The sequence below is a fragment of the Rhamphochromis sp. 'chilingali' genome, assembly GCF_963969265.1.
Source record: "Rhamphochromis sp. 'chilingali' genome assembly, chromosome: 19".
Classification (NCBI taxonomy): Eukaryota; Metazoa; Chordata; class Actinopteri; order Cichliformes; family Cichlidae; genus Rhamphochromis; species Rhamphochromis sp. 'chilingali'.
The window spans coordinates 5,223,464-5,244,101 of record NC_137946.1 but is presented as its reverse complement, the minus strand read 5'-3'; the positions used below and the strand labels follow the sequence as shown (position 1 = coordinate 5,244,101).

At 38.6% G+C, this 20,638-nt stretch overlaps 1 long non-coding RNA gene across 1 annotated transcript in view; it reads right to left on the bottom strand.

The window, feature by feature from the left end:
* Window positions 1–18,173, bottom strand: part of LOC308386879 — a 28,339-nt gene extending 10,166 nt beyond the window's left edge. The window contains exon 1 of the long non-coding RNA XR_013969866.1: window positions 18,091–18,173. This is a non-coding gene — a long non-coding RNA (uncharacterized lncRNA). The remainder of the gene's footprint in view (window positions 1–18,090) is intronic.
* Between the last annotated feature and the right edge of the window lie 2,465 nt (window positions 18,174–20,638).

The following is a 20,638-nucleotide window of genomic DNA, read 5'->3' as shown; positions in this document are numbered from 1 at the left end:
GTTCCACAAAGTGATGAATGAAGGACTTTCATATTGTATTGAAGAAATAAGTGATGAGAATGCTGTTATTTGCATGTACCAGCTCACCTATGCCAGACCTTTTGATAAACAAAATTCTATTGAAAGTGAGAACATGTACACTGTTACATCTTTCAGAAAATGTTTTGAAATTGTGGTGCACAGTTCAGAATAAATGTTTTTCAAAAACCATTGCATCTTTTTAATAAATGTTTATTTCCAAAGGAAATTCTAGAAGTTCAGAACAGTAAAATTTCCACTTTTTAGAATTAATTAGAAGATAACTCTTATGTAGTTAAACTAAAATACTCTTTGAGAATTAATATATAAACTCTTAACACCTAATTAGCATTAGTAAGTGTTAAATTATCCTTTGGATGCCGCATTTGTAGACCGATTACGTTACAGCCAGGCGATGAAGGCTGTCCCAATTCTAAGGTTGCTCCAAACGCAGCAGACAAATGCGTCCTTCATTTCCCCGAATTTGAAGGATGGGTTGGGTGTATCATTTGTGGCTCAACCTATCCCCGAATTCATAGCATGCCCCAGCCAATTCCAGTTTCCAACAATGGCGGCAGCTATTTAGTTTTAATATTACTCTTATTGTGCTTTCTGGGTCACAAAATAAACTTTTAAGATATTTTCAGGCGAGAATGTAGCTGTGTAAACTAGGGCTGCACGATTTTGCATAAAATGAGAATCACAATTTTTTTGCTTAGAATTGAGATCACGATTCTCTCACGATTTTCTTTTCCAGTATAAATATTTATTGCACTTATTAACTGCACATCAACTTCGTAACAGTTGAGACTGAACATAAAAACAATAAATAAACATAAAAACAACAAATGTCTCACATTTTGTCGTTGCCGCAAAATGTTGTACTGCTTGAAATTCCGTCTCCACCGTTGCTCGACACTGCGTGTATTGAGTAGGTAGTGCAACAATAGAAAAATAGTTGCGGTACGGCACTGCGTAGCGTTTGTCATTTAGGAAAATGATTTAGATCATTTTCCTAAATCCCTCGTTTTGCACAGTGTACAGTGGGAGCCATATCTTTGGTCAGGTGATAAGTAATAGCGTCCGTAATTTCTTGTGCCTGTGGGAGTTCGACGGGTATAGGGAAGCGCTGTATAAGGTTCCCGTTATTGATGTTTGGGTGGTTGACCGGGACGGATTTTCTCCAGTCACTTTCTCGTCATCCCTGACGTGCACTCCGTTGTTTTTTCCCTGCTAATTTTTGCAGCCAGCTTCTGTATCACGTGGTATAAGGCTCCGCCCTTGTCATTTGTTGAGCAGGAAGAGTGAGCACTTGTTTTCATGCAGATTACTTCCCGGATCAAAATGCGGTACAATCGTCGTCTTTTTTAAAAAAAATTTTATCGTTGTCATTTGGAAATGAGATCGCACATAAGTATGAATTGAGATCGCGATTTTCTAACGATTAATCGTGCAGCCCTAGTGTAAACTTCAAATATCTGCTCGGTTTATCAAGACATCACATATTTGCAAAAGTGCTTTGACTTTTCGTGAGATGTAATGACTTCATGAACTTCTTCACAAATACATTTTTTTATAATTAGAGAAAGAATTTCCAGTAATCATCTCACAGATGTAATATTATCTACAGCTACTTTTAGTAGTATTGATATTCATTAGACTATTTTTCTCCAATTGATCTTTCTGAGTTAACTTCAATAATTATTTCCTTCAAACCATCAACATGTCTTTTAGACCCCATTCCTACAAAATTGCTCAAAGAAGTCCTGCCATTAATTAATGCTTCAATCTTAAATATGATCAACCTATCTCTAATAATCGGCTGTGCTACATGCCTTCAAGCTGGCAGTAGTTAAACCTTTACATAAAAAACCATCTCTAGACCCAGCAGTCTTAGCTAATTATAGGCCAATCTCCAACCTTCCTTTCATATCAGAAATCCTTGAAAGAGTAGTTGTCAAACAGCTAACAGATCACCTGCAGAAGAACGGCTTATTTGGAGAGTTTCAGTCAGGTTTCAGAGCTCATCACAGCACAGAAACAGCTTTAGTGAAGGTTACAAATTATCTTCTTATGGCCTCTGACAGTGGACTCATCTCTGTGCTTGTCCTGCTAGACTTTAGTGCAGCATTTGATACTGTTGACCATAATATCCTATTAGAGCGATTAGAACATGCTGCAGGTATTACAGGTACTGTACTGCAGTGGTTTGTATCATATCTATCTAATAGACTCCAATTTGTGCATGTAAATGGAGAGTCCTCTTCACACACTAAGGTTAATTATGGAGTTCCACAGGGTTCAGTGCTAGGACCAATTCTTTTTACATTATACATGCTTAGCTTAGGCAGCATCATTAGAAGACATAGCATAAATTTTCACTGCTATGCAGATGACACCCAACTCTATCTGTCCATGAAGCCAGATAACACAGATAACACACACTATTTAGTTAAAGTGCAGGAATGTCTTAAAGACATAAAGACATGGATGGCTGCTAACTTTCTGCTTCTTAATTCAGATAAAACAGAGGTTATTGTACTCAGCCCTGAAAAGCTTAGAAATATGGTATCTAACCAGATTCTCACTCTGGATGGCATTACCTTGGCCTCCAGTAACTCTGTGAGGAACCTTGGAGTCATTTTTGACCAGGGTATGTCCTTCAACGCACATATTAAACAAATATGTAAGACTGCTTTCTTCCATTTGCGCAACATCTCTAAAATTAGAAATATCCTGTCTTAGAGTGATGCTGAAAAACTAGTTCACACATTTATTACTTCCAGGCTGGACTACTGTAATTCATTATTATCAGGATATCCTAAAAACTCCCTGGAAAGCCTTCAGTTAATCCAAAATGCTGCAGCAAGAGTACTGACAGGGACTCGAAAGAGAGAGTATATTTCTTCTGTATTGGCTTCCATTCATTGGCTTCCTGTTAAATCCAGAATTGAATTTAAAATCCTGCTCCTCACATACAAGGTCTTAAATAATCAGGCCCCATCTTATCTTAATGACCTTGTAGTACCATATCACCCTATTAGAGCACTTCGCTCTCGCTCTGCAGGCTTAGTTGTTGTTCCTTGTGCATTTAAAAGTAGAATGGGAGGGAGAGCCTTCAGTTTTCAGGCCCCTCTTCTGTGGAACCAGCTTCCAGTTTGGATTTGGGAGACAGACGCTATCTCTACTTTCAAGATTAGGCTTAAAATTTTCCTTTTTGTCAAAGCATATAACTAGGGCTGGACCAGGTGACAATGAATCCTCCCTTAGTTATGCTGCAATAGACGTAGGCTGCCGGGGATTCCCATGATGCATTGAGTCTTTCCTTTCCAGTCACCTTTCTCACTCACTATGTGTTAATAGACCTCTCTGCATTGAATCATATCTGTTACTAATCTCTGTCTCTCTTCCACAACATGTCTTTATCCTGTTTTCCTTCTCACCCCAACCAGTTGCAGCAGATGGCCCCGCCCCTCCCTGAGCCTGATTCTGCCGGAGGTTTCTTCCTGTTAAAAGGGAGTTTTTCCTTCCCACTGTCGCCAAAGTGCTTGCTCATAGGGGGTCATATGATTGTTGGGTTTTTCTCTGTAGCTATTATTGTACGATCTACTGTACAATATAAAGCGCCTTGAGGCGACTGTTGTTGTGATTTGGCACTATATAAATGATATTGAATTGAATTAATTTGAATTGAATTGATGTCTGTTACTCAACAGATTGATAGCTAGCTGGGGGTTCAAGAGTCACTAGAGCCGGCGAGAACAGTGGATTCCCGGCACATCGTTTTCAGACCTCTCGTGGGCTTTTGCTACTCAGGTTAAACATGATATATAACTCACTTAGATAACTTAAAAATGTTATTGTTTGGCTTTTTCCAGTGTTTTATTTGTTCCTGAGTTAATCTGTTTGTCTAAGTTTAAAGTTATTAGATTAAATTAGATTAGATTTAATCCCTCACACAGTAGCATTTTGGATCAACTAAAGGCTTTTTGGGGAGTTTTAGGACATCCTGATAATAATGAAATACACTAGTCCAGTCTAGAAGTAATAAGTGAACAAAGTAGTTGTTAATGTCACTCTGAGAAAGAATGCTTTAAATTTTGGAGATTTTGTGCAAAGGGAAGAAAGCAGTCCTACATATGTGTTTAATATGCACATTGAAGGACATATCCTCATTAAAAATGACTCCAAGATTTCTCAAAGTGTTACTGGAGTCCAAGATAATCGCTCCCAACATCTTGAGTTGAGAGCAAAAGCTCTGTCTCATTCATTGCATAACCCAGTGTGTCATGCACCTCCACCAAAGTACAAAGTACACCTGAGGCATGGCCTGAAATCCTTATTTAAAATCACTGTGTAATTGAGCAAATGAGTAGTTATACCCATGCACCTTTACACATGTCCAGAAATATAACTTTAAGGATCGTTTTCCTCTTACCACTTCCTCTTTACCACTAAAATGAATCATAATGAACACTGGAGTTAAGCAGATAAATAGAAAAATATGATCACATTCATCATACTCACATTAGTCAGACTGCATTTCACTGAAGAAGGAAATTAAACCCTACACCTACTTCTCTGCCCCATTTGTCAGAAGAGTTGCACTAAGTTTAGCCAATGCTGGTGAACTGAAGCTCTTAAAATGTAGGAATGAAATGCTCTATAATTTCAACGAAGTCTCAGGTCTAATAGACTGTAGATTATATACAAGAAACATGGCATTGGCCTGTAAATGGCCTGTATTTGTAGAGTGCTTTACTTAGTCCCTAAGGACCCCAAAGCACTTTACATATCCAGTCTCCCACCCATTCACACACTGGTGATGGAAAGCTAGTAGCCACAGCCACCCTGGGGTGCACTAACAGAGGCGAGGCTGCCGGACACTGGCGCCACCGGGCCCTCTGACCACCACCAGTAGGCAACGGGTGAAGTGTCTTGCCCAAGGACACAACGACCAAGACTGTCCAAGCCGGGGCTCGAACCGGCAACCTTCCGATTACAAGGCGAACTCCCAACTCTTGAGCCACGATCACCCCATGGCATTTGCAGAAATAAACAACCAAACAAATAAATAAATAAAATCAGTCAAGGATGTCTGTAGTGGAATGACCTTGGCTAATACAGCCAAGGCTAAACTGGTTGCCAAAGACTCTGTCTTATCCAATCAGTATTTTTGTTCATATTCAAGAACTTACTTTTTTCCTGTTGTCCCTTGTGCAGGATATTATCATTACTTTTGCGTGCTGTAGTATATTGTAAGACAATTTATAGTCACCTGGGGTGAATGCTTCATGAAAGCCATATTTACAGAAATGAAAATATTAAATACAGATTGCGTTGTTCCTAGCAATGAATATAGCAGCTTGTTTGATCTTCCATATATACACATTCATTGAAATGCAAGAAAACCCAGACTGGCACATAATTTTGGTGGCTCTTCATAAAACATAACAATATGTTACATAACAACACTAGAACATTTCCTGATGCATGTCATTGATTTTAATGATCTAAATTAAAAAACTTAGAAGGTAATCCCTCTTTAGAGTTGCAATTTTATTACTGAAATGTTTTCTCAGGCTACAGAGAGGTACATTTATGTATAAAATAACACCTATAGTCTTATTTAGTTAATAGCCTAGATAATACTATGTCCCAGGGACCCACATTAGTCGTGCCAGTTCTTCAATGTCATTTGCTGCAGACCAAATCAAATCAAATCACTTTTATTGTCACATCACATGTGCAGGTACATTGGTACAGCACATGTGAGTGAAATTCTTGTGTGCGAGCTTCACAAGCAACAGAGTTGTGAGTTGTGCAGACCTGCATAAAAGAAAAATCAGTGGATTATGCAACCTGGCATAGTCCATGTTGATTTGTACAGGGTGTTATAACAGGGGTTATTTTCCAAAAGAAATTGTCATTGTCAGTTAATAGTAAATATTTTTGGGTTATATAGTAGACAGTGATTTAACTATAGTAGAGGACCAGAGCTAAAGCTGTATTAACTAGTCAATATGGGGAAATCGGACAACCACAGAGACAGGACAGGGAGAAACCAGTAAAGACCTGCTGTACAAGAGGGACACAAAGCACTGCGGTTTGCGTATTGACTAGTTAATACAAATGTTTACCAGCCAGAGGTGGAGGAGGCCCAGTACCCTAACAAACGACTCACAGACCGGTACCTGCCCGTGGCCTGGGGGTTGGGGACCGCTGGTGTAGGGTCCTGTCATGGTGTTGTTGTCAGTGTGTGTAGCTGGCAGCGAGAGAGAGCTGCAGCCAACTGTGTGTATACAGCAACCAACAAATAAACAATGCTGCAAAGCATGAAGGTGCACCCGGGTCTGTCATGGTAATTTACATTTGCCATCAAGTATCGACCAAGGATCCACCATGGTAATGTCAAGGTGACCATTTTAGTTTGATCTTTACACTGTAAAGATTTAGGAGATTGTGGGGGTGGATATAGGACTGTACTCAATTTTGTTTAAATTAAAACAGATAAATACAATACAATAAGCTAGAAGGCAAACTGCTTGTGATTATAGTAGAAAACAACATTTCAGTTCAGTTTTATTTATATAGGTAAAAATCACAACAGTTCCCCTAAGGGGCTTTGCACTGGAAGGTAAATTTAGGCAAAATGTAAGAGTCCTTTGCACAGGTCTTGATTTCAGACAAATTGAGCAAGTGACATGATTTCAAACAACACTTTTACATTTCAACAAACTTTTGTGTGAGTTTTCAGTTTAACTTGTACAAATACATGTACAAATACAGTTTCCTAAACAAAGGCCCAGCAGGAAGTCCATGAATATTTGTCTACAGGCATACAATCACAAAGGAGCAATCAAGCAGCCTTGAAGGAAAATGAACAGGCAAACAGCTTGGCAAAACTTTCTAGGGTCTTTTCTTTTCATCCTAATTAGGTTATTGATTTGCACTTCAACTGTAATCATCATTTTAGGTGGTATAATACTAATGTTTAGGAGAAAAGTGAACTTATTTCTTTTAGGGGAAAAGTGTTCTATTTTTCAAATATTAGCTTCAGAAAAGTAAAGAGATACATTACGTTCAATACACGCAAATATATATGCAATCTATGCAAATCAAACCATACTGTTCAGATGTTATGTGTAATAATTAGAAGTTTGAACATGCTTGTTAAACTTTATTTCATACTTGCACAAAAACCTTTGTTGGTGATGACAGCTTCAAGACACAACCTGTATGGAGAAACTAGTACCATGCATTGCTCAGGTGTGATTTTGGCCTACTCTTCTTGAAATGCTGAAGGTTCTCTGGGCCCCTTCTGTTAACTCTGAGCTTTAGTTTTTTCCATAGATTTTCAAATCAGGTCATGTGATTGGCTGGGCCATTCTGACGGGGAGGTTTTTTCTGAAACCAATTGGGAGTTTCCTTGACTGTTTGTTTGGGATCATTGTTTTGCTGAAACATCCACCCTCATTTCATCTTCATCATCCTGGTAGATGGCAGCAGATTTTTATTAAAAATGCCTTGGTACATTTTTCAATTTGTCCTTCCTTCACTTATATAATAAGTGAAGGAAGTGTAACAGGGCTGCATGCTGGAAAAATAGCCCTACACTATGATGTTCCCACCTCCAGCTTTTTTATAGGCTACCATTTGGGACTGAGCCAGCTGATATTACTTTGCAGTAATTGGTAGGATTGCTTTCTAATTACTGATTGATTTTAGTTAGTGCCCTGACTTTCCTGCATTTTTGGACTTCTCTTTCTTCATTTGTTCAATACCTTTTCCCTGTGTCATTTCTTATTATTACTGATAACTTCTAATTCTAGTTTCTGGACATCTATGGTTTTATTTCTTTTGCATGTGTGGATTGCATGGGTTGTTACAGACATCTGATGAGAATTTCAAGTCAATGGTACTTTTAGAAATATTTGAATTTAGAAAATTGATGATGTGTTCAATACTTATGTTATTATTAAAGGAAATTATGTGATCCCTGCTGCATTCATAAATTTGATCAACAACACATGGACAGTCTTGATAATATATTTTTAATGGCGGTTTCATTTTAATGAAGAGTCAGAATTTCAACCAAAATCAAGAAAAAGCATGTTATATGAAAGTTATAAATTGATTTTCATGCAATTCAGTGAAATAAGCATTTGATCCCCAACAAGAAAGCAAGTCAGTACTTGGTGTATAAACCCTTGTTGGCAAACACAGTGGTGAGACATTTCTGTAGCACTGTCCATTACAGCTCAGTAATAAAGCGGCAATATCAGGTTAACAAGGGGGGAAACAAGAGTGTAAAAATGTTGTAATTTTTAAGTTATATCATGGTAGCACCAGAGGTTACAGTCGGGTAATATTACACTGAAATTTGTATAACTGGATAATAAGGGCACCAAAAACAGAGGTAATAATGTGGAAATACAGCTTGGTAATAATAATGGTCTAATTAGAAATTATTACGTTATTACTGTGTGCTCGGTGTAATTTTGCCAGAGTTTCCAACACTGACAAGTCTAAACTTACAGACTTTTATGCTTAAAGTCAGATGTTTCAGCCAAGCTATATTCATGACTGCAAGACTGCATATGTCATTGTGGTCGTAAACAAAGTATAAAATCTTAACCATTCTCTGTCTTCTACCTCTTCCAACCAGCATTCCAGATTGTTTCAAAATATACACAGTAACTGTGGGCCTTCAAACCCATTTGAATCACAGTTTGTGGGTTGAACCAAAGTTAAACAGAGGTTTGACACACTGACTGATTGGGAAAGACCTTTTACACTACACCTACGTAGTCTGATAATTCTTTCTGCAACAGATTTGACTCATCAGTGCAGTAAGGTAAAGCTCAAAGAACATGCAAACATTGTTGATTTCAAGCCACAATGTTGTAGAACACACACCAGACTCAGAGTGATCAGTTTTACTGAAAGATCTTCAATAATAGTCAAAGGCAGATGTTAATGCCAGTTTTAAAACTGTGTTTGCTCTTGATACTCCATAGTTATTATATTCTCAGTTTGTTATATTCTATTTTGTGCTTTTTGCCTCTCATCCATGGTCCTTTTTTGTCTAGCCTGCAGCTGTATTAAAACATCCTAAGGCTAGGGTGATATGAGAAATCGACCTTTCTCTTCCTCTCATGCTTTCATTTGCACAGCATTAGCTTCAAGTGCAAGACTCTCAAGTGCAGATTTTCGCATTTCAGTGCAGTCGATCATGTGCCTTCTTGCATCACTATTTTGATTTTAAAAAATTATAAATAAACAAAAAATCATCAACCCTAAATGATGGCCAGCAAGCTACAATTCACAGGAACCATCCACAACCCAAATCTATGTATATTTATCAGTCACTAGGTAAAGCGTAAAGGGTTGGCCTTTTTTGCATTCCAAAAAATTGTAATTTTAGTATTTAAGTAATTACATTAATTTAAATTAATTAGCAGGCAGCACGGTGGCACGGTGGTTAGCACTGCTGCCGCACAGCAATGACGGTCCTGAGTTCAATTCCACCATCAGGCCGGGGTCTTTCTGTGTGGAGTTTGCATGTTCTCCCCGTGTTCGCGTGGGTTCTCTCCGGGTACTCCGGCTTCCTCCCACCGTCCGAAGACATGCAGCTTGTGGGGATAGGTTAATTGGATAATCCAAATTGCCACTAGGTGTGAACGTGCGAGTGAGTGTGAATGGTTGTCTGTCCCTGTGTGTTGGCCCTGCGACAGACTGGCAACCTGTCCAGGGTGTACCCTGCCTCTCGCCCTATGACAGCTGGGATAGGCTCCCGCACCCCTGAAAAGGAGAAGCGGAAGCGAATGGATGGATGATTTAATTAGCATCAATTTGAATACATCTTTTAAATTGATATATTTCACATATATTTCACAAATTATGGTTATGAAGACTATACTATTATAATTCATTATTCATTATAATAGTAAATTATATTTATAGATAATTAGATTAGTTATTCTATTTTGTCATAATCAATAAAAATCTTAATTTATGCATTTCATTTGTTTGTGAATTTTGTATAACAGTTTATATCAAATTACATTCATGCAAGAAAGGAAGGAAGGAAGGAAAATAGCAGATCACCACCAAATGTGTATTCTGCCAACATTAGTCTTCTGCTAAAACCAGGAAAAGACCCTGTATTTCCCACGAGCTATCGTCCAATATCCCTCATTATTTTGACCTTAAAATAATCTGCAAAGCTCTCTCAAAGAGATTAGAGAAGATAACCCCCCTCTTAATACATCCTGACCAAACTGGTTTCATAAAAGCCAGGGACTCATCAACAAATACATATAGATTACGTAATTTAATAGACTATTATGTAGTAAATAAACTGAAGCCACAATATTGTCTCTACATGTAGAAAAAGCATTTGACAGTTAACTGGAATTTTTTATTTGCAACTTTACACAAATTTGGTTCTGGAAACGCCTTCATAAACAGGTTAAAAATATTATTAATAAAAGTATTATTATATTATTATAATAATTCCCCAACAGCTTGTGTCAGCACAAATGACCAAACATGCTCCAGCTTCTTTCTCCTGAGGGGCACCAGGCAGGGATGCCCAATCTCTCCTTCACTGTTTGTAATTTTTATCGAACCACTAGCAGCAGCAATTAGACAGGTTAAAGTAATTAAGGGCATAAAATGCAAGAATGCAGAACATAAAATCAGTGTTTGTGCAGATGATGTTTCCTTCAACACTCACAAACCACTCTCACTTAGGTAATTACATTAATAAACTCTTTTTCAAGAGTTTCCGATTATTCAACAAAATGGTTAAAATCTACACTTCTTCTGATTAATTGCTCCTTCCATCATTCTTTTTCTACACAACTGGAATTTGGAAATATTAAATATTTAGGTATTAACGTTTCTCCTAAGCTTACAGATGTAGCTCAATTAAACCACATCCCACTTTTTAAAAAAGTAGAAGATTATCTGGCTAGATGGAAATCTCTACCGATATCACTCATGGGAAGGGTCACTTCAATAAAATGATGGTCTTGCCAAGAATCAATTATTTATTTTCAATGATCCCAAGAAAACCATCACCAGATTGGTTTAGGTCTATGGAATCCTTTAGAAATTTCTTTGGAAAGATAAACCAACACACATTAAAAATGCTACAAAGGACCAAGATTAAATGAGGATTAGATCTGCCTAACTTTCAACACTACTTCTTAGCCAACAGGCTACAAGTCATCTCAGGATTGTTAAAATATATACCCTCTGAGCACTGGCTAGATGTAGAAAAGGCACTAGGCAGTAATATAGAGATTTCAGACCTACCATTTATCAGCTCAAACATCAAATAACATGTATGCTTCAAAAGCATCAATATTAGCTCCTCTCTGACAGCATGGTGGGAGTTTCTAAAAATGACAGAGTGTTCATGCCAACGTACAGCTATTTAGAACAACCCTACAGAACAATCATATGATTAACTTCCCAGATTGGAGTTGTAAAGAAATTAAATACTTGAAAAATATATTCAAAGGAACAAACGTTATTTCATTTCACAGACTAGTGTCTGGGATGCTAGGCCTCCCTCCTTCTGCAGGACTGGGTGTGGTCTGCTTGTCTCCACCCCAGAGTAAAGGAAAACATCTCCTGGGAGTGTTGGTGCCTTGACCTGGAGGTATAGAGTATGTCTGGGGAGTGTGAGTGTTTGTACAATGTTCATTTCTGTGTGTCTCCATGTTGGGCAAGTGCTGAGGATTTGTATATGTGCGCATGAGGGTGGGAATGTATGTTTGTGTCTTTGTGTGCCTGTTTGTTGGTGTTTATGTCGGTGTTTAGTGCCACACCTACTATTAGACAGTCACATGGAGAAACCTTGTGAATACAAGTGTGCGCATGCACATAAGTGTGCATACAAGTGTGAACACAGGTGTTCACAGACACACACTATTTTCTTTGGTTGGTGCCTTTAAACATATCATGCATTGTCGCTCTTGTGTGCTGCTCAGTAACATTCAATATTTCATATTTAGTGTTACTTATGCTTATGTTGGTTGTTGCTGTGGTTTCCCTGTGTTGTTCTCTCTTTGGTTTTTTTTTCCAGCTGGTGATCAAGTGGAAAGAGTGCTTGCAAGTGGATTTTTAGTGTCTCTCTTCCCCTCTGTTTTTCTCTCTTTCTATATAAATAATAAAGATCGGACAATCGAAATAAAGATGGAAGAAACTATGACAATCAAGTGGACCAAGTATAGCAAAAGCTGTAATGAACCACTTGGGAAAATAAATCTCTTGGGCATGAAATGCAAAAAGAAAGGAAACGAAAATTATATTCATGCAGACAGTTACTGTATTGTCAAAAATACTTAAGAAAGGTTTTGGGTATGTTTATATTTTAAGATGAATAACATGGAAAGAAAGGTAGGCAGATTAGAGCATGAATTATTCAACTGGACTTGTTCAAACCAATAATATTTGAGTTTAATTGAATGTGTGTTCAGTGTTCTCATACACCACATTCTGGTACTGCTATTCTAGTATTTGCAGTTGACTCTAAGCTTCCCTGCATGACATGACACCAGGGTGAAAGTAAAAAGCAAGTGTTGCTGCCAACTGCACACCAGGCAATCATCTGTTCAACAAAACCTCTTTTAAAAGACACTACCACCCTATCATGACTAGAGGCATCCATCACTTCATCTTCCCAAGAGGAGCTGCTGCACTTAAAAGTCTATCCTAATATTCTCTGTAACCTTCCATACACCTTGGAAATCTCTTTTCTTCAGAGTCTCAAAAAATGTGTCAGTGGGCATTTTTTACAGTGGCCCTGGGAGGCCAAAACACTACAACTTAATAAAGCAAAAAGAAATAGAAAAAAACACTACAGAAATTGTTGTAACTGTTGCATCAGGTTATTGTGTCCCCTAAAGCTCTTCTGTTGTGTTTTATGACCTTTAATTTATGTATGCTTCTTTTGTCACCTTTTTTTGTTGTTGTTTGTTTTGTTGTCTTATAATTCTGTTTGTGGTAGGGTGTGGTTCAGCTACAGGGGAGGGGTGGAGCAGCGGGTTTAGGGTGTGGTGTGAGGGGAGGCCAGCTGTCACAGCCAGCAAGCGTCATCTACGGTGCCTTGAGAAGGCACCGTTAGCTCATCTAACGGTGCCTTCTCAATTTTAGTAGCTGCCAGGGCCGGAGGAAGACAGTTGATCAGAGTAGCTGACAGGAGAGGAGTTGGCAGTGGGAATCCATGTCACTTGCCCTCCAACACCCTCCCTCAGTCCAGGAAAAACATACCGGTGAAGTGTCAAGGGGGTACATGCCAAGCATGCTGGAGAAAACTGGGAGGAAAGTCCAAGCGCAGCAAAAAGTTCAGTTCAGTACATTCTGGACCTGAGAGCAAAGCTACACAATTTGGGTAGGTTATTACCAGAAAATTTGCTCCATGCCCAGAAACATCAGCAGTGCCTGTATAACAAAGGAGCTAGACTCGGGCAATTTGTTTTCGATGTTTAGCACACAGCAATTTCCTGCTGTCTCCAGCATGACACACTGACCCAAGTGCAAGTTTTATTACATGAACTCTAGGTTCTCTCCATAGCAACAACTGTTAATTTTTCAGTCTGACAAAATCTATGTTCTGCTGCATGTGGTTCTTACTGTCTTCCAGCATACCATGAGATACCATGATGTTGATATAAATGTTCAACAAGGATACCTGTGAAAAGCCTAGATTAGTAGACGGATGAAAAGTAACACTTCAACACCATGGTGAGGGCTTTAAAAAAAAAAAGCTAAAATTCTTGAGGGGAAAAAACTAACCAAACCTGCTTGGCATTATGTGAAAATCTAACTGCCCCTAACTGGTTGTACCACCCTGGCAGAAAGAACTATAATAAAGTTCCAGGAATTTTGACTTTTCTTTATAGAATTGCATATGTCAGCGACATTGAAGCGTTTTCAAGCATGAATGCCCTGTTTAAAGCCATACCAGAGTCTGGACTTTTGACTAGGCCACTTGGAGCTTTCAGTCTATTTTTTTCTGAGCTATTCATACGTGCACTTACTGATGTGTTTCAGATCATTGTGATCATTGTCCTGCTGCATAACCCAGAGCACTTCAACTTCAGGGCACAAACTGACATGGCTGGACATTATGCTTCAGGATTTTCTGCTAAGGAGAGTAGAGTTCATGTTTAAAATATAAAGGCCTAGATGGTCCTAGAGGGTCAATGAGTGAGGTTTATTTTGATCGAAAAGCACTTCAAAACACTAAAACACAATTTCTGACAGGTGGTAATTATTTAAAATTGCTTTTGAAGACATTGAGTTTCCTACCGTAACTATCAACTGCTCTGTTTTGGTTGCTCTGAGTAAAGAAATATTCATTATCTTCCCCCAGAAATTCACTGGGATGTATCAATGGAAGCCCTGTTGTGCTGGCAAGTGAGCAATGCTTTCGCCTTACCGAGCATAAATATGGTATTGATTAGTCATTCTGCGCAGCTTTCACTGTCATTTTTCTGCCCAGCTTGCCATGAAAAATTAGTAGACAGTAATCACTCAGAATCCTGCAGGCAATAGCATCCACCATTAAAGATGGGCCAGTATGGAACCCAATAAATCATAGTCACACACTCACGCCAGATCTACCTGTCACCATGAAGGATTCAGCAAGTAGAGTGTGGAAATATTGCCTTGTTATTTGTTGGTCTAAAAATCAGGTCAGGTAGTATGTGTTTTCCCGCCTCCCCTTCATTTCTTTTCTTCTTTCTTTGGGTACAGTTTGGTTTTAGGTTTCCAGATCGTTGTAGTTTCAAGCTATTCCAATCACAGTCATAAATCAAAGAGTTGGACCTAATATGTTTGATATTTTTCTCACAAGTTAGTAGAACTGGGCTGTTTCTTAGGAGTTGGAGTGAGAGCTAGAGCTTGTTTTACAGGCTATAAAACTTACAGCCTGACTCACAGCTGAAACCAAAAGAAAGATGGAATCACAAGTCTGCTCATACCAACATAAAAAAAAGGAACTTTAAAATCATGTCAGGGAAATGAGAATCCAGAATATTATTATATTTTCCTGACAAAGCAGTTATGAACAACAGAAGTGTATTCACAATTCTAACCAGATGAATACACATACTGTATGATATCATAGAAAGTGGATTCTCTGTTTCAGAGAAATAACAGTCTGAAATGTCCCAATAGATGGATACATTTACTTTCAAGAGATACCTCTTCAGTGGACAAAGTAATAGGAGAAGAGAGAAAGGTCACAGTGATATAACACTGCAAAGTTGACTGAGCTAAATAAAGGCCCCACAAACCACTAGATTAACTTATTATGTTTTTAAACACTGATAATTTTATAACTTTACCTGTGTTTTTTTATAAACATAAATGGTAAATGGCCTGTATTTATATAGCGCTTTACTAGTCCCTAAGGACCCCAAAGCACTTTACATATCCAGTCATCCACCCATTCACACACTGGTGATGGCAAGCTACATTGTAGCCACAGCCACCCTGGGGCGCACTGACAGAGGCGAGGCTGCCGGACACTGGCGCCACCGGGCCCTCTGACCACCACCAGTAGGCAACGGGTAAAGTGTCTTGCCCAAGGACACAACGACCGAGACTGTCCAAGCCGGGGCTCGAACTGGCAACCTTCCGATTACAAGGCGAACTCCCAACTCTTGAGCCATGATCGCCAAAATATGTCAACAGTATGAAAAAGCAACATATACAGTGGTTTTCTAAAGTCCTTTTCAATTTGATGTCACCATCCTAAATTAGGTCATATTTCTATATTCTGTAGATGTGGTTAAGCTTAAGCACAGAAACCAAAAAATAAACAAAGCCAAGTAAGGTCAAAGTCTAATATCACATTCTTCTTACTGAAAATATACCAATGTAAAATTTGTGATTGTATAACAATGTCACATTAAGTCTTCTAAAGGAAATAATTCACTTCAAAGGAAATATTATGAGTATTTGGAACATTTGGACTTGGACCACTGGTGAACCTTCCAAGGGTGTGCCTACCGAAATTATTCTAAGGATACATTAATTGCTTGGAAGCAGGGCTGTGCAGAGAGGTTTAAAGGGGCGGGTGCTCAAAGTTAAAAAGGGGCACATTGAACCAGGCTGAATAACAATAACACACATTTATCAAGAATCTAATATGGGCAACAAGGCAAAGCAAACGTAGCCGATGCTTTAACTGATGGGTACAATGTTGCTGTTGAGGGGTTGCTGTGGATAGTGCTGGAGGGCAGGGCTGTGTTGATCTGAGACTGTAAACATTAAAAAGTCCATAGGAGAGATGGTAGCTGATTAAACAAGTGTCATGAGATAATAACAAAATGCAAAGATTGGTGACAGCACTTGGAACCATAAGGCAACAAAAAACTGTGAGAAATAATTTAGGCTCTGCATGTGAATCACTCTTTGCTTCTCTTCTTCCTTCCATCCCATCATTTCATATATCACTCTCCACTTGCTGTCTATGTGAGAACAAGGCACAACTTGCTATTGCAATAAACTATAATCTAATTATCCACACCTAACAACTCTTGCACTTAATCTATAATAAAATGATGACAGAAAACTGTTATAGCCCTGCCTTTAGTAGCCTCACACAGCTCTACTGTTTCCTCCTCATGTCCTTACCAGCCATGTCTGGACGATATTATATCATGAGTAATATTTTTTTTAAAAATCCATCTAAATAAAACACACACATGCACGCACACACAGTGACATTTTAGACCTTCTTCAGAATACTGTATATACTATGGGCATCGTGGTGCTGATCCAGAATCTTTTTTTTTATTATTTATTACTAGAGCTACAATAATAAAGCAATGAGGAGGGGGAAGTAATAAATATGAAATAATAATAATGGATTGCATTTATATAGTGCTTTTCAAGACACCCAAAGCGCTTTACAATACCACTATTCATTCACTCTCACATTCATACACTGGTGGAGGCAGCTACAGTTGTAGCCACAGCTGCCCTGGGGCAGACTGACAGAAGCGAGGCTGCCATATTGGCCAACACCAGTAAGCAAGTAGGGTAAAGTGTCTTGCCCAAGGACACAACGACCAGGACCGAGAGCCCAGGGATCGAACCGGCGACCTTCCGGTTAGAGATGCGATTTCCAACCCCCTGAGCCACGGTCATAACGTCATCATGATGATTCCATTTGTTTCACTATCCTCTCTGTGCAGGGGCAAAGATTATTACATTTTTAAACTGTCTTTGTCTTATTTAAAATATAAATCTAATATAATTTGCTTCTTAATGTATGTTCTTTAAAATACAGCGTGTGTTTTTAACATATTATAATTATAATAATGCATAATTATGTGGACATGCATATTAGATCGTTTTTTTAGTGAAATATAATCCCTCCAGAAAGGCAGGAAAAGCCCTGTAACTTGCTTTAAAACTAAATATGTTTCTAAATACTTTAAAACTAAATATGTTCCCTAAAACTGTGGCTGTGGGTGGCTGTAGCTCAGGTGGCAGAGCAGGTCAGCCACTAATCAGAAGGTCGGTGGTTTGATCCCAGGCTGCCTCCTGGCTGCATGCAAAATATCCTTGGGCAAGATACTAACCCCATGTTTGCCTACTGGTGGTGGTCAGAGGGCCCGGTGGCGCCAGTGTCCGGCAGCCTCTCCTCTGTCAGTGCGCCCCAGGGCAGCTGTGGCTACAATGTAGCTTGCCATCGCCAGTGTGTGAATGTGTGTGTGAATGGGTGAATGACTGAATGTAGTGTGAAGCGCTTTGGGGTCCTTAGGGACTAGAAAAGCGCTATACAAATGCAGGCCATTTAAAACGGTGACAGAGCTACAGACCCATGACAGCCTTATACAGGTAGCCAGCAGCTATGACCAGCACTACATGTGCAGTTAATAAAAGGACAGATAATGTTTGTTGCGCTGTTGCACACACAGCATGCTTGTTTGTTTCAGTTCGTCAGTTGCTTGCAACAAGACAACTTACCAACGTGTACATAATAAGCTAATACTCCTGGTTGCTACACACTACAGTTTACGCTGTACACCTACTTACTGGTTTTGTCGCATCAGTCTGTGTCTCTGAGTTAACTTGTGTTTCTCCTGCAGCTCCGGACCGCAAAAAATGCGCGTGCTCTTTGTGAGCTTGTTCCCGGCTCGTAACCAGCGCGTTCTGCCGTCAAGGGCGATCATTGGTTAAATGTGATCATGTGACTGATGCAAGCCAGATCCTTTTATTTAGCAAAACTGTGATTAATAGTTAAATATTATTGTTGAGGGGCACAGACAGGACTCCGCACGCACACACACATTAAAAAAATAATAATAATATTTTTTTTTTAAAAAGGTGTCTCAACAAAAGGGCACCTTGGGCACCCATCAGGAAAGGGGCGGGTGCTCTCAAACTTGTGGCGCGGAGGCCACTTGCAGCCTGAGTCACGCCTTCTTTGCCGTATATTGATGTGAAGAAATATAATTCAATTTAGCCTTTGAAGTTACTTTTTTATTAAGGAGGATTCGTTTGTTGTTGAGTGCAATGTTTAAATAAGTTATTTAAAAAGCAAAAAATTATTTAATGAAGGCAATATGAGCAGAGAGTACAAAAATGTTGAGGAACTGGCTGTGTTAGTTCAGTGAAAGACTCGAAACTAATGTGCACACTCATGTCTGCATTTTTATCTTGTTAAATACAAACAAAAATATATCAGTTGTGCTGCCTGCCACGTGTCTGTCCAGAAAGACAGGACCAATTTGTTTATTTTTTAGTTCAATGAAAGGTGGTGGTTAAGAGTGGGAAAAAATGTGTGTTCAAGTTCGCAGTTTGATCTTGATCTCTAATATTTTAAATTAAAAAGACAAAAAAACAAAACAAAACACTACATTTTCTGAAATATTCCCAGGTGTTCTGTTGTTTGTTAATTTTTTTGTACTACTTGAACACTAAAGTGGCCCTCCAATGTGATGACAGTGCCAGCAGTGGGCCACAGATGCAGACGTTTGAGACCCTAAGGGGTGAAATTTATTTTTTTGTAATAGAAATGTATCTTTTACTGACATGATTTGGGCTCCAGAATTGAGATAAGCACCGTTTTTTAAGGGATTTCAGCTGTGTCTGGGCACCAAGACTTCAAGGTTAATTTCTACTAAATGAACATGTTTTCTTTTATTACAAGTGGCAGAGTCATTGTAATGCATGGAAAACATACTAACAATAGTTTCCCAGTGGAAGTGGATTGTAATAGTGGCTTTTCATGAAAGTTGTTAAATGGGGGTGAGTTGGAGGATATCAACTGCATACATGCAAATTTTGTAACAAATAACAGATGTGTTCTCTGTATACAAGCACTCTTTCCAATTAGAGTTGATAAAAAAAATCACATTATCTGAACAAGAGATTTTTGTTTTTGCCTTTGTAGCGTAGTGGTTAACACATTCTTTTGGCAAGTGAAAGGTCCAGCTGGATGAGCATCCAATGTAAAACTGCTAAATCAAATATATCCATTGTAGTGATTCTTTGTGTCAAATGAACAGCCAAAATAAGCTTTTATTTGTAGTATATGGTAAAAAGTGGACTGGGGCAGAAGACATGGTGGAGCCATGTTGGTGTGAAATCAGTGTAAAATTAAAGCTGTAATGGGAAAAGAAGTTCATAAAACAAACTATGCTGTGAACAAGATACTGTTATTGACTTAACTTTTATTAACTAAACTTCACTTTTGAGTCAAAAAATTGTCAGTCGTATACTTTCAAGGATATTCTTTCTTACGATAAACCTGAAGATATCAAACCTGAAATACATGAAATATTGTAATGAAAAAAGGTTTTGGATTTTAGATTTCTCACTACTCTTTCCCCATCACATTTGCACCTTATTTTGTTACCACATAATTCATTTTAGCCACAGATTTTACTTTTTAGCATCTCTGCATACTAGCTTTTTGTAAACCAGTGTCATGCAGTCATCACCTTTTGGTTTTAAATAAACATTTTTATTTTGGGGGGGGGAGAATCTGAATTAGCTGTCCCATGCCCAAAGACAGACAAGTCACTTCTGTACTGACCTCACTTTTAAGAAAGTAAGCAACAGACAAGAGGAAAAGAGGTTCATGGATGTAGTGAAGGACATGAAAACGCTTGGTGTGACAGAAGAGGATGCTATAAGTATCACATGTGGAGTTCCCCAAAGTTCCATCTTGGGACCTCCTCTGTTTAACATTTACATGCTCCCACTGGCACAGATTATAAAGAACAACAAAATAAACTACCACAGCTATGCAGATGACACACAAATATATATCACAATGTCACCAGGAGAATCAGAATCAGAATCAGAATACTTTATTGATCCCTGGGGGAAATTATTTTTTGTTACAGTGCTCCATTTTAAACCAACATTAAGACAAGACAGACAATACACTAACTAAGAATAGTACAATATATACATATATATACATACATACATACATAAGTCACTCATAAATAAATAGTTGGAAAAGAAACATGTGTAGTTGTAGCAGTAACCAGTGTGTTAAGTGGATGCGTTGTACAGGGAGATGGCCACAGGCAGGAATGATTTCCTGTGTCGTTCAGTGGTGCTTTTCGGT